This window comes from Aptenodytes patagonicus, chromosome 14 (genome assembly GCF_965638725.1).
Source record: "Aptenodytes patagonicus chromosome 14, bAptPat1.pri.cur, whole genome shotgun sequence".
Classification (NCBI taxonomy): Eukaryota; Metazoa; Chordata; class Aves; order Sphenisciformes; family Spheniscidae; genus Aptenodytes; species Aptenodytes patagonicus.
The window spans coordinates 18619359-18633573 of NC_134962.1; the positions used below are offsets into that span (position 1 = coordinate 18619359).

The 14215-nt window shown below is 44.3% G+C and overlaps 1 protein-coding gene across 8 annotated transcripts in view; it reads right to left on the reverse strand.

The window, feature by feature from the left end:
• Positions 1–12560, reverse strand: part of PHF20 (PHD finger protein 20) — a 76776-nt gene extending 64216 nt beyond the window's left edge. For 4 of the 8 annotated variants that reach the window (XM_076351887.1, XM_076351886.1, XM_076351885.1 and 1 more), the window contains exons 1-5: positions 12443–12560; positions 10145–10191; positions 8645–8692; positions 5619–5673; positions 3856–3984 (exon numbers count right to left, since the gene is read on the reverse strand). The gene's annotated coding sequence lies outside the window, so the exon portion shown is untranslated. Of the gene's footprint in view, positions 1–3855; positions 3985–5618; positions 5674–8644; positions 8693–10144; positions 10192–10965; positions 11106–12442 lie in introns of all 8 variants that reach the window. The other 4 variants (XM_076351881.1, XM_076351882.1, XM_076351880.1 and 1 more) reach the window with 4 other exon arrangements.
• Positions 12561–14215: the final 1655 nt, after the last annotated feature.

Genomic DNA, 14215 nt, shown 5'->3' on the forward strand with positions numbered 1-14215 from the left:
AAGATCCAAAAGTACGAGTAAGTTTTATTCGATACCATCCTCCTTACAGTAAGGCTGTATCTTGAAGATTCAATTAAAGATGTACGAAATGGATGCAAGTTAAATTAAAAAACCTTCTAGTCTCACACCACAAGAATAAGACGACATGCACTGGCAACAGAAATAAGCAGCAGCATTTTGATTCACACAATGCATAAACAGCAATGGTATCAACTGAGCTGCATCTACAAAAGGATTAACATTATTTTATGAAGAACTACTCTAAGTTCAAGTGTGGTTCAGAAACCAAAAGATCTTTAGGAAAGTCATAAAGCTTCTATTGCAGGGAAAAGCTACTCCATTGACACATTTTTTAAACCAGGCCATTTGCCAAGGGCTGGCCATGGAGGCACCCCCCACCACTTCGAGTATCATAATCACATTGCAAAGAAACTTCTCTACCAGAAGATGATCTGCTGTCTTCCTCTAAAGCACTGCTTTTAGACTTATCTTCACTACAGTTAAAGCAGCCTACAATGGTATGGGGAAAAAAAATATGCTATTGCCTGTAAGCTCAATTCACAACACAGTGATTCACAACAGAAGAAAAAAAAAATTTAGCCACCTAGGAACTGAGAAACATGGCAAGTTACCTTTCTAGAGTATCTGATAAAAAACTGTGAGCTCGCCCAGCATGGACCTGAATCAGTCCAGGAATGACTATCTTCTAATAAGGCTAGAGGCTGGGGCGGGGAGGATTTACCTATCACCTCCATAACTTTTAATTGGGAAAGAAGAGGGGGAAGGAAATTAAGGAAAAGTTAGGATGGTTGGGGTTTTACGTTCTGATGAAAAATAAACAGTAAGAAGAATAAAAAAAAAATCTGGAAATCCAAGAAGCAAGTGCAAAGCTACTTTTTCTTTTTTAAACAGTTTATCCACCCACACCTCAAACATCCACTATTTTCTCCACAGATTTACATCATTACTCGCACTAGCAATAGAATTCCATGCCTCCAAATGTGGGACAGGCATTTTGCTTAACACTTGTAGAAGAAATTACAGCTGCAAGATGACTCTTGTCCTAGTAAACTTATTTTTCCTTTTCACTAAGTAGGGACACACAAAGACCACGTACTCCTAAAAGTACTGGAAGTACATTATTGAAGCTCTCTGCAGTGATCTCCTTCAGTAATAGCTGCAATCCTGAAGAATGGGAGTAATTTCAGCTCACCTACATGAGACTGGAAGAGGAACATACACACCTCCTGACTTCAGTAACAGGATCTCATACAATAGGGCTTCTATAAATAAACATCAGTTTTGGTGAGGAAGGCCTTACTATAGTTTCAGTCAAGTATCAAAAAACCTACGAGTATCACAACTAAAGGGAAATCTGAAAAAACAGAAGCCATTTAGCCATATTTACAGAGGCTGCAGATTCTGTGAAAAATCTGAACTCTGTCCACTTTACAGCTAGAGTCAGCTGAACACCAGCATTTGTCAGAGCACACCGTACTGCACCTCACTAACTAAGCCAAGCTTGTTACAAGGCAGCTGATCAGAAAGTGGAAAGAGAGGAAAAACTGTATGGGCAAAAATCTCATATCACTGCCCCCTCCCCCAAAGTCTTCCTTCCTCTCCCCTCCCAAGTTATGAAACTTGGGCTGCTTTGGGTTCTCTCTCACATCCTGCAACTGGATTTAACTTGATCCAGCAGTCCCTATACTCAGCATGCCTTGCAAAGCAGGCTTTTTCATTTGCAGCTCATTTCAGGAACAGCTTCCTCAAGCAGATACATACTTGGTAGAACATTACACAAGATAAGTTACTCAGTAGAGGATCTCAACAATTTTACCCTGAAACATACAGCCTTAGAGCAAGACCGAAACCATACGATACAACCATCACTGGGAGCCGTCACATAGCTCTTCACAAACAAAGGCCAACAGGCAACGCTAAAGCCCGTCCATGTTTCACCAGCATGACCTTGACCATACAGAGAACTTTGTTTCTCAGAAAGAAAACACTAAACACAGGGACCTGCCTCTGCTTCGAGATTTTATGTTTCAGCCTCTGCTGAAAGTCCTCTTCTGCAAGAACTACTTAAAAACCTTGAACTACATCAAAACAGATTGTTAACAAACAACCCCAGACTAATCAGAGTCATAGATACAACTTGGAAATAACACTTCACCAGAACATCTCTTCTAAAATTTTCTTCAGCAGAAAATGAATTTGTACTAACTTAGTAACTGAACCAAGACGCGAGCAGGCTTTTCATTTTGGTAACCCTGGGAATCCATTTTTCTCAAGTGCTCAAGACCACGATTAAAACAAGGGGTAGTTACTAGGCCTACCCCCAAAGCTGTAAGGCTTTTCTCCAAAACCTCCTATTCCACTATGAGGATTAGACCTGTTTCAGGAACAAATACTCCAGGATTTAGACAAGCCACTACTTCCAACAGAAAATATTTGTAAATCCACGCATTTCTGTTGTTTAAAAGGGAGAGCCTTTTCTTTCCCATAAAAGTCACCATGAGGTAATTTAGCTTTTAAAGACTATTCAAATACTTACAGGTACCAATCAGGAAGGCACATTTATATCAGGGCAATGCAGAGGAGAATACACTTACATTAATATTGATCCCTTCAGGGATCATGATTTTTGTCTTTTAAAACAAGTTTTCTGCTCTGCTAACAGTGCATGTCCTGTATACCCACACCTGTAGTCGTTCTTATTCTCTTCAATTTTAAGCTCTGTCAGTGCTGAGCCCCAAACGTGGCACATCACTAAGTTCCAAGTGATGTGCAAGAAGAGGGTTCCTCTAGAAACTGGAGAAATCTTTCGTATTACCATATAGAGCAAAACCAAGCAGTTACAGCAGACTTTCACTAATAACAGCTTCTATTGTTTTCTCTCTGGAAACTGCAGAATCACTGCAGCCTTTTTCAAAATCTTACCTACCTTTGCAAATATTATTTTCCAAATCACTGGTAAGTATGATTAAACCATTTCCTACGTACTATCCCACCAAAACCCCTGCCTTTAAATCAGTCCCACTTCCAAACTTAGTACTGTCTCAATTCAGTACTTCATAAGCAGCGCAGAAGAAAGGCAAATCACTCCCACAATTCAACCTCTTATCTCCTCCATTCTTTAGTGTATCTATGCCAAACCCAGGAATTTCCACCACCTCCTCCATCAGAGCACGCTAGAGAAAAAAAAGAGGAACTCCATGAAAAAACATAGTTCTCTGGCTTGATAAAGGAACATGGTAAACTTTGACAGTTTGCATAAATATAAATTTTCAATGCAAAGTAGTATTATGTTTTATTCTGGATGGTAAGCTTGCTGTCCAATTCCTATGAGACATTCTACATCACTGGTGATTCAGTAGGACTACGTGGTAGGTAGAACAGGTAGTGGGTTAGTAAAAAACACTGGCAAAACCAGGGAGTAAAAGCAACTAGCAAGAGATTGTCCTGTGTTCACTAGAGATGCAGCACAGATGTAACTGGGATACTAAAGGCTGCCCCAAGATGTGAAATGCAGTTCCTACACAAGCAGCAAAACACAAGCTTGTTTTGTTTCCTTTGTGTATAGCAGTATAAGCAGTTTCTATGCCAAAACAGGTTTACAGTCAAGTCCACAAAGCCTAAGCTGACTCTGCCATTCACTCCAGCACCAGTGTTCCAAAACTGCTAGCATCTATGTGCCCATTTTGAAACTGCCAAGGACTAAGTCCAACCACATTTCGCACATAAGGTTTTTATTGCTCTGCAATAGTTAGTTTTGACCTTTTACTTATACCATCCGCATACATGATACCAAGCCTCGCATCTTCATCAGTGGTAAAATGATGAAAGCCTCACCCAGTTCACCCCCTACAATATGCATGCCCCCATCAGGAATGGTCAATCCAGAGAAGTCCATGGTCCCCACCACAATCAGAAGACTTTGCAAGTGGATGACCACAGCCATGCTGTGCTGAAACCACACACCTGCAGATGAGAAAAGGTAATGGCTACGTCAGACTGCAAAACAGTATTTACAGACACCATTTATATTATACAAGCCTAATGGCATCTTATGAAGACTAAGTACAAGTCTCACAAACATTTAAACACCACTTTTAAAAATTGTTTTGGCACTGACTACAACAGACTTTTATTGCCTGCAGACAAAAAAAGCCTGCCTACCAGGTTTTGCCTACAGTAGCGTGGCTACCATGAAGTATGCCTCACTGTATTTTACCCTACATATAAAAACAGAAGTAAAACCCCACACCTGTTAAAGTATTAACCCAGAAACAGTTTCTGTACTAGCTATTCATCTAAGGATCCCTATGCTCCTGCCTCATGTTTTGTTTATGCATACCATTTCATAGCAAGATGAGTAAGTTTTAGGACACACACAAGTTTCAGAAGATGTCATTAGCACTGGTATTTCAAAACAATGCCTCAGATCTTCAGTCAAATTTTTTTTTAATGCAACAGGAGCAGAAACAGGAAAGATTCAAACTGGACATGAAGACCATCAAGACATTTCAATAAATTCCAAGGAATACTGCATCACCTCCCTTTTTCTATCCAAAAGACACATTTCAAACAAAACATTGAACTACATGCAGTTCTTGTTTGCATCGTGCAGGATCCTCAACTAGATCTTAACCAGCACTCACTTCTTGCTTTAAAAGTTTCCCAGATTCAATCAACAACTACACAGTCAAACTCTTTGACTGATCAACACAACATTGAAATTGGATCCTGAACTGATACCTACAATTTCCATAACAAGAACACTGTACAGCTAATTCCTCAACACTGAAACATTCCCTCAAAGCATAAGACTTTATTTCAGACTCCTATTTTTCCTCAAGTTTATACAAGTAGACTAACAAAACTGACAGCAGTAAAAATTTACATTTGCTCTCCTCTTCAGGCAGAAACCAAGACTTACTCAAAGTACTCGGTGACAAAAGGGAAAAGGTGTCAGCAAACATAAGTTACCCTCCCCCCATCAAGATCCTCACGCTCTCCCTAAGATTACAGGACATCGAGAATGTCATTTTCCACTCTTTCAACAACGTCCTATGTAACTGTGCTGTCAATTCAAATGGTGGCAAGACTGGGACAGACCAACATAGAAGCAGAAATTATGAACATGGGCAGTTCAACAGAACAGAAGAAATATTTTTCTATAATAAAACCTTTTTGAATTACCAAGTGCAATTAAAGAAATAAATACTCATTACTGAAAAGAATTCTTTTCAATCATTTGATCATCTCTCATTTAGCTGTTCTGGTTTCCCCTCTTTTCCTGTAACATACTAAAGGTAGGAGACAAACACTCTTAAACACTGAACAAGCAAGAAGATTTGGGAAAAGGGTTTAAGTCACATGAAATAAAGCAGGTTTTTCCCAAATAAAATAATATTCAAGAAAATCTACTTTAATGAACCTGCCATTTTTTCCTCCAACTGAAAATGTGCAGTTTTAAGAATATAAGGATTTAGAGAAATATTATCCACAGTGCCTCTGCAAGAATTAAGAAAAACCTGAATTTTAAAGCAAAATGTCAAAAGCTTAAAGAATAGCTACAATTAACAAAACCAAGGATCCATGCTTATACTCACCAAGAAGAAACTCGTTGCTTATATGGCTGCAAACATTCCAAACACTGTTGTACAACTATAGGGAAGGAAAAACATGTCATGTGAATTCTGAGACTAAGAGTAGCTTAGAGTTCAAAAAAAAATATTTTCTCTACAGCCAATGATATCCCAATCATGCAATAAAACCTCTAAAATATCAATTTAATCTGAAAATATTTCAATACACAGAATCAGCAGGCTGCTATGATCCAAATTAGAGAGAAACTTAGAGATCCACACACAGACACTCTCTCTGCATATCCACATGAAATTTCTCCATCATTCATTTATCCTTTGCCAAACAGAAGCCACCAGTAACTTTATCATTACTCCTACTTTGGTGCACCAGATATTTTGGAATAGCCCCATTAACTAAGCAAGCAGACAGTAACTACCAAACCTTGTATATGCAAAATTCAAGGTACTGTCTGCAGACATTTAAAGAATAGATCGCTTACATGTTAAATCCACCCTATGGGCCAAGTTGCACTTAAAAGAAATTACAGCCTACAGTTTTATCTTGTACATTGAGAATGTGTGATTCTAGGTGAAATGACAGGCTAAAGATCCAGCACAGATGATCATAATGAGTTCACCATCTCTTCCAATGGATTGCTAAATAGGAAAACAAGAGTTCCTACTGTTGGGTGTCCCCTCCCTCCCTTATTCCCCCCCACACACACACTTTCCCTTTCTCTGTTACTCCAAGTTGCAGAAATTCTTAATGGCTCTCCCCACTTTTCTATCTAACTGCTATTTGGCAGATAAGACTTCTAAACAAATGTATCTGAAACGTTCAAAGATACTTAAATGCAACCAATTGCCCCAAATCTAATACCCTCTTTTCCTCTCAGTTTAATGAGAACTACTACTGAGAACCCCCATGAATATCACTGCCTCAATTATACTCCTATCGCCCAAACAGTCTTTAACTCTAGGGACAGTAGCTAAAAAAAGAGAAAGCTTCTGAGGACAGTAGCTAAAAAAAGAGAAAGCTTCAATTCTGAAATACCAAGTATGAGAAGCAGCCCACAAACAAAACCAAAACTGCCAAATCCAAGTCAAAGGGTCAAAATGCCCGAGTGTTCTAGATTTGGAAGTACATCAAAATTCTTTTGCAGAACAATTGCAGCAGACTGGGATTCACACAACTGAAGTCATCACTTCTGATGTAACATACAATTCCTACTCATACTGGTGGATTTCTGCTGCAATACCACAGTGGTTAACAAACTTTAACAAGTCATCTTTCAGTACAGGTTATTTTAAAAAAACAACCAAAACCCTAGGTCAGATACAAGCCTTCAACAAGCTCAAATTACAGACATTCTTATTTAACAAGCATGGCTTTTCAAGATATATCATGGTAAGACCGATGCTTTCTGAATTTTTAAAAATATCTTTTAAACTATTCAGAGATACAGAAAAAACCCTTCTTGCATTTAGAAATAATTATAACCACCACAAAAAAAGCAGCCTAACAAATCAGGGGAAAAAAATTGAGACACTTCTTTCATTGAAAAAGCTTCTAGCAATTTAAGACTCTAAACATCTCCATGGTTTTAGATCTTCTTAGTTCAGAAAGAATAAATTTAGTGTGAAGGATATTTTTAAGGTGCAAATTAGTATATCAGACAGCAAGAATTCTCTCAAGGAAATTAAGAGTTCAAATGTTTAACAGCTAAGAGACCTGCAGATGGCTCAAGCAAGCTGCATTGTTCCTTATAGAAGCACAGTCTCCAAATCATGAGAGTTCATCACATCAATCCATGCATGTCTAGCCACATGAACAAACAGAAGCCAAGATGACCAAATGCAGTCCTCTCCTGTCAACGAAGACAACCTCAGTTGAATAAACTACGTGTTCATCACATGGCAGAGGGATCTGCGTTTTGGTCATACAAGAAATAAACTAAGTTTCTCCAGAACAGTTTCTTCATCCACAAATCCAATTCATGTCAATGCATGCAAGGCTTCTCCAGACTGCAGGAGGAGTGGCAGAAGCAAGCTACAGCCATTTGCATTGTTCCGAGAAGCCTAATTTAGCCCGCAGATCATGCGCTCCAATGCAGTTTCTCCTGTTTTTCTACCTGAACTGAAGCTGTATAAAACCACTTCATGATGCTGAATGCACCGAGTGTAACTGTCCTCAAAAAGACACTTTTGCCCTGCCTAATGGGTACCTACAGGCTCACACTGCCTTTGTCAAATAAAAATGAGATCAGGAAAAGGAAAAGTGTGGACCGATTCTCATTGCCATTCTATGCTCCCTCAGAAGCAAAAACAACAAAAAACCCACAGAACTCCTTGGACAAACTTACTTACAGTGGGACTATATGTAAGTATTTGGTTTAGGGTGGTGTTACAGCAGCCTAAGGTTGAGTCTATTGAACAGCCCTGGACAAGGTGCTGTCAGAGAGTGGCCTTGCACAACAGATGAGGAAAGGAACCACGCATGGGCTCAAAAACTCATATGACAATTTCACAATTTTGCAAAGACAACAGGTTTCTTCTTTAAAGAACATACCTTTAAGAAATGGGCAGGGTCCAAGAACATGACTTCCATTTGCCTACATTTTGTCTGCTTGGTTACAACACCTAGATTACTGAGTCTAATACCACTATGCACTCGATGCCAATGTTTTAAAGTCAGTACAAACATTTAAGTATTAGGTGGCTCTGAAGTACTACCACCTACATCCTTTCTGAAAGCAATACCTTGGTATTCTAGAGAAGTCCACATCCGAGATAGAAATTTAATACTTAAGGCTACGTGTTCATCAGTAAGCTGACCAATTAATTCCTCAGTTTTGACCAGATGTCTTGTCCTGGCTTTGAGGTTGCTCTGGGTGTTCCAGCAGCACACTATACACTTACAGCAGATTGTTGCACCTAAGATTTTTCTTATCAGTGAGCATCAACATGTATTTTAGCTATCAGAGGAAAAGATTATGACTGAAAATGGAAGGAGCCAGGACAAAAGCACAAAAATGATCTGGTAACAGTACCTGCAGCAGTAATTGAACTTGGACTTTTGACTCTTGGAAGAAGTCTACCTGTAAAAACACCCATAAAAAAAAATTTGAGAAACATTTTTCACAGATAATTTATAGCACCTGCAATATTGGCCACTGAAAAACCCATAGGGCACTGTTTCCAACCAGTCAGTATATAGTCTTCTGACACTTAAGACAGAGCATTGTCAGTTTCATTATTCAACTGCTTTCTGACTAGACAGGACCAAATCCACCCTACTTGTTGATAAAGAAAAGGGTATTTTCACAACAGTCAAATAAAAGGAAATCTTGCAAGTTACACTGCTTTGATGAAAAATTATGTCTTTACTTAAGATAATGCATTAAGCAGACAAATCATCTGTGTATGTGCCACACTGTAAGAAGGATGTTGACTCCCCTGTTTTATTACAAAAAGGAAAGAAAGGGGTGCACTTCAAGGCTGCTCGTAGACTTGTCCCCCAGCTCAGAGATGAAAGGACAGCAGGGAAAAAACAAATAAATAAATCAGTGCATCTTTTTGCAAGACCAATGACAGCAATACTGAGAAGACACGAGCTGCAATCCAGGCAAAGGACTGATATAAATACAGGGGATCACATAACAAAAAAGCCATTAGCAACTTGCATTATAGTGAAGAAGCAATTAAAGTCTGGTATACTTGCAACCTCTGCTACGCTAACAGAAGTCTTTAAGCCTTCAGCTTTACGACTAACTAAAAACCCTAACTCAAACCCTATCAATGGCACTGTCTTTGTGCCACTGATACACAGGTCTAGGCTAAGGATGCTCAGTTCTACATCTGGAGCACTAGAGGTGTTCGAGATAGTTTTCTGACTCAAGCACTCTGTGGAACAGAAGGATATTCTCCATTTCCTTGGGAAAGAAGTGCTGAGTGTAAGTAGCAGAAAAAGAAGACTGTTTTGAAACTAGTATTTTAACATCAGCAACAACATCAGGAAAGCTCTTTGGTGCTAACTTCATACTGAAAAAAGTAAATCCACCCCACACTAAGCAGTAGTGCTTCCCCTCTTTCTTTTAATACAGGCTACTTATCTAAAGACACAGATGGAGACAGTTATATCTTTTTAACCAATTTCATAAACCTACCTGAAATGGAGTTCTTAAAAAAAAAAAAAAAAATAAGGCAGACTGCAGCTGGCTATACTGAAACAAGGCTGGCCAAAAGTTCTCAAGCCCAGTAAAAACCACACAAAGGCATGTCAACAAACTAACAAGCCTCAAAAAGAAGTTAATTATAGTCGAACGTGCATTATTTTCTGCCACATACATCTGCAGTCAGTCAGCATGGACACATTATACACCCGTACACACACATACACGCATGATCACTTAAGTCTGGTGCTTGCATCCACAAAAAAACTGAAAAGCCACCAGCTCCAAAAGGGTTTTTTTTTTAAATATACAGGCCATGTAGCTATTGGCATTTTGACAGCAAGGACAAACCAAGGGCTCCAAGTTACTATTTCTTACCTGAAAAAAGTCTTTTCCTACAGGAAGCACAAGAAGTCAAAATAAACCTGTAGGCAAGCAAGGAACAGAAGAATGAAGATAAGGAATAAATTGAAGCAAAAAAGAAAGGAGTAGACTTGTTCAACTGTTGAATGAACTATTACAAGCACTTCACAAGACTTCGCAATATGATGTACCATGAAGTCCAAAGTATATGCAACTTTTCTTTTTCCTTTAATTAAAAAAAAAAAACAACAAAAAACAAAACACTGCACCCACACAATTAGGCAACCATCAAGAATGCAGTTTAAATACTGATGACAACCACTTGTAGGGCTGAACAATAAGTCCTCCCCCCGCCCCCCATACATTCTTTAGCTCAGCTCACAACACTGTTGCACAAGTGCTCACATCTGCGCAGGACAGTGCCATATGGGCAGAAATGAGGAGACAAGTGGCAGGACAGCTTTCCAACAGCAACAGTGTCAGCTCCTGTCAAGGTCTGACAAATTACAGCCACAGACAATACCTAGCTTCTAGAGATGCAGTTATAAATAAAATATGCAGTTACAGAGAATTTATCATCCCCTATAATTGAATTAGGGATTGCACCCTCCCTTCCTGACCAAGGGAATTTAGGTCAATATCATTGCCTAGGTTATCAGGAACTACAAGAGCAAAAGAAAAGCGCTTCAGAGAACTTATCCAATTAAAGGTAAGAATTAATTACATGCTTCTTACATTTCAGTCAAGGCAGCACTGTTATGAGCAATTACTATTCTAGCCTCATTCCCAACTTGACCTTAATTAATTACTCTGGATTACAGGCAAGCAAATTTTACCTTCAGACTGCTCAAGTAAAATTTTATTTCCATTCAGGAAACATCAACAAAGTTATCAGCAAGAACGTGAACTGAACTCTTCCACAAGCTGACTCAGGTCAAATAACGAGCATTCATCTAAGCCACCTTCAATTCCAGAACTATTAAAAAAGTCACACAAAAATTAAAGACAGAATTATACTATGAGTGATCTTCGTTGCAAGTCTTCTCACTTGGCTTTTTTTGGAAACTGATCCTGTGAAAGAATCCTCGTTCATTATAGAAAATTAAATGAACCCAGGTCAAAAGTACTTCTGTTATAGAGATGCTCAGTTACAAGCTTCTGTACAAATACCTACAAAAGGTTACTTCAAGTCATTAGCATTGTATTTAACATTTGGTTTTATTCTCCTACCGCATACAATTCCAAATTCTGTACACATTAAGGTGGCAATAAGCCATATCTGAACCTAGGCCTGTCAGGAAAAAGAACATGGTGCCTCCCAATTCCATCTATTAAATAAGTATGACATGAAGCAGCTTTTTGGTTAGTGCAAGGATCCACCGTTACTTCCGTTCCTTAAAGACATTCTGAAGGGACAAAACGCAGCGGGATGGAGACGTGCTCCAGACTTCACGGGACACAAAAAGGCCAGAAGCCTCCAGCTGACGGTAGCGCCTATGGAAACCAACCCCGGCCGCGGTGAACACCTTGCGGGGCCGGTACCTGCCCCACGCGAGGTTCCTCCCCGCTTCCTCCCCCGGGGCCGGGCGAGGAGCAGCCGCCGGCGCCCCGCGGAGCACCCCCGGGACGAGCCCCGCCGGCACCGGCCCCGCGCCGCTTCCTCCCGCGCCGCAGGGGCGAGGCGCCGACAACGGGACCGCGCCGCCCCGCCCGCCGGGCGCGCAACTCCCGCCGCCCCGCCGCTCCCCCGCACCTCGGGGCCCGCGAGGCGCCGCTCCCGGCCCCTCCCGGGCTGCGCGACCCCCACACCGCCGCGGCGCCGCCCGCGCCCGCCCAGCCCCGGCCGCCGCCACCAAAGCCCCCGCAGTCCGGACCCGGCTCGGCCTCGGGCTCCGGACCCGGCGCCGCCACAAGGTCACTCGGCCGCCCCCGCCGGACGGGCCCTCGGCGCCTGCGCTCGGCCCGCACATACTCACCTGCCCGCGCCGGCCGCGCAGCTCCGCGGGCCGCCGGGCGCGGGCGCAGCGAGAGGGAGGGAGGGAGCGGGCGGGGGCCGGCCCGCGGCCCGGGCCCCCCGGCCTCAGCGCGCCAGGCCGCGGCGAGGCGGAAGCGGCCCCCACTCGGCGCCGCGGGCCCGCAGCGCGGGAGGCGCCGCCCGGCCCGGCCCGGCCCGGCCCGGCCCTTTGTGCGCGGGGACGCGTGCCAGCCGCGCCGCGCCCGGCCTCCCTCCCCTCGCCTCCCCTCCTCGCCTCGCCGCGGGCCCGCAGGGCAGGGCAGGCGGCCCGGCCCGCCCGGGCGCCGCCGCGCTCTTACCGAGGGATCTGTACGGGAAAAAGGGTTAGAACGGAGCCGAACTGCCCCGGGCCCCGCTCCGCGCCGAGCCCAGCGCCACCGACCGCGCAGCGCCACAAAATGGCCGCCTCGATGCGGCGCCGCCAGGGAGGGGGCGGGGCCCCGCGGGAGGGGCGGGCCCGGGGAGCCCCTCCCTCTCGCGGACGCGGCACGTGGGCAGGGGGCGCGCTCTCCCCGCGTGGCGGCGGCGGTCGCGCGCGCTGGGGGCGGGAGGCGGGGGGCGGGGCCGGGCGTTGAGGCGGCGGCGGGGCGGGAGCCGCCGCCCGCGGGCCGAGGGCGCCGAGGGAGCGCGGCCTGAGGTGGCCCCGGCCGGGCGAGGTGCCGCCCCGCTACCTCCACGGGAATGGCACCTTCCCACGGAGCCCGCCCAGCCTCCTGCCGCCTCAGAGGGAAGACGCCCTGCCCCTCCCGCGGCGGCAGCTTCTCGCGCGGGGCCCCAACGGCGCCGCTCTCGGGGAAAACGCCCCTCGGGTGCTCGGAGCTGCGTGCCGGAGGCTGCGGAGTCCTGCTGCCCGCAGCCGGGCGGCGTGCCTGGAAAAGGCCCGCGGTGCGGTGTCAGAGGGAGCGCTCTGCGGGCAGGAGCGTGGGGCGTTTCGGGCGGCGGGGTCCGTACAGGGGTGAAATACGCGCAAAAAAAAGCAGTCTGACACTTTTGGCCCTCCGTGAACCTGGAGGGCCAGGCTGCGGGTGCTCCTCCCGCACACCGGCCCTCTGACCGTCTGCTGGACTGGGTCCCCTTCGTTGATGTCCTGGGGAGCCCAGACCTGGACACAGCGCTCCAGGTGAGGCCTTACCAGTGCCAAACGGAGGGGGATCGCTAACGCCCCTCAGCCGGCTGGCTGCCCTTCGGTACAGCCGGAGAACTGGATGTTCTGCAGACAGAGAATTGCACAGGGGCAAATGAATTTTTTTTTTTTTTTTTTTTTAGTTTTATGCTGGGTTAAAGCCAAAACCAGACTGACACAGAAGACCAAAAATCTTTGCAGGCTGGAGTTCTTAATGTCAGATATTACTGTGTTTGTCACTGTGGGTGGATAAACTCTTCTGGTTCAGGTGGTTTTCCTGGGATAATCCATCATTTTCTGCTCAGAGGCCACAGCCGAGTGGATGCTTGTTGCCGCCAGGTTTCAGGATCGAAAGAGTAACTGCTGTGGCCAAGGTGTCTGCAGAAGCAGGGCTGGGGCGGCGGGTGCTGCCAGGCTCCGGAGGAGGGCACGGCACGGCCCCGAGTCCAAGTGCTTTTCTCTCCTGTCTTCCTCCTCCCGAATCACCACAGGAACTGCTGTCACTGCACAAATCTGGCTGCTCCCATGACATCAGCCTCAGCCCAGCGCCATGAGCCGCACAGGACCTGGGGGGCACAGAGGACGGTGTAGAGCAGAGTGGTCCCCATCGCTGTACAGCAACTTGTGTGCTAATGCTTCTCTGGCAGAGCCTGTGAGCTGTGTGCTGGGAGTTTGTGGAAGCAGAGTGGCTTGCTAAAAATACCACAACAGGAAAAAAAAGTGGCAGAAAATGTAGTTATCAGTTCGGATTTACTTTTTAACCTGGAAATCTCACATGGGGTTTTAACATTGCAGGTTTCTAGAAGCAAGAGAAAAAAACGCAGAAAGAATTAAAATAGAAAGCAGCTAAAAAAATAACTCCAAAGTTTTGAGGGAAATAGATTTTTTTTTTTTTTTACCAAAACATCAGCATAGTGTTTGTGTATTGGGTTTTTTGAGAGCACTATAT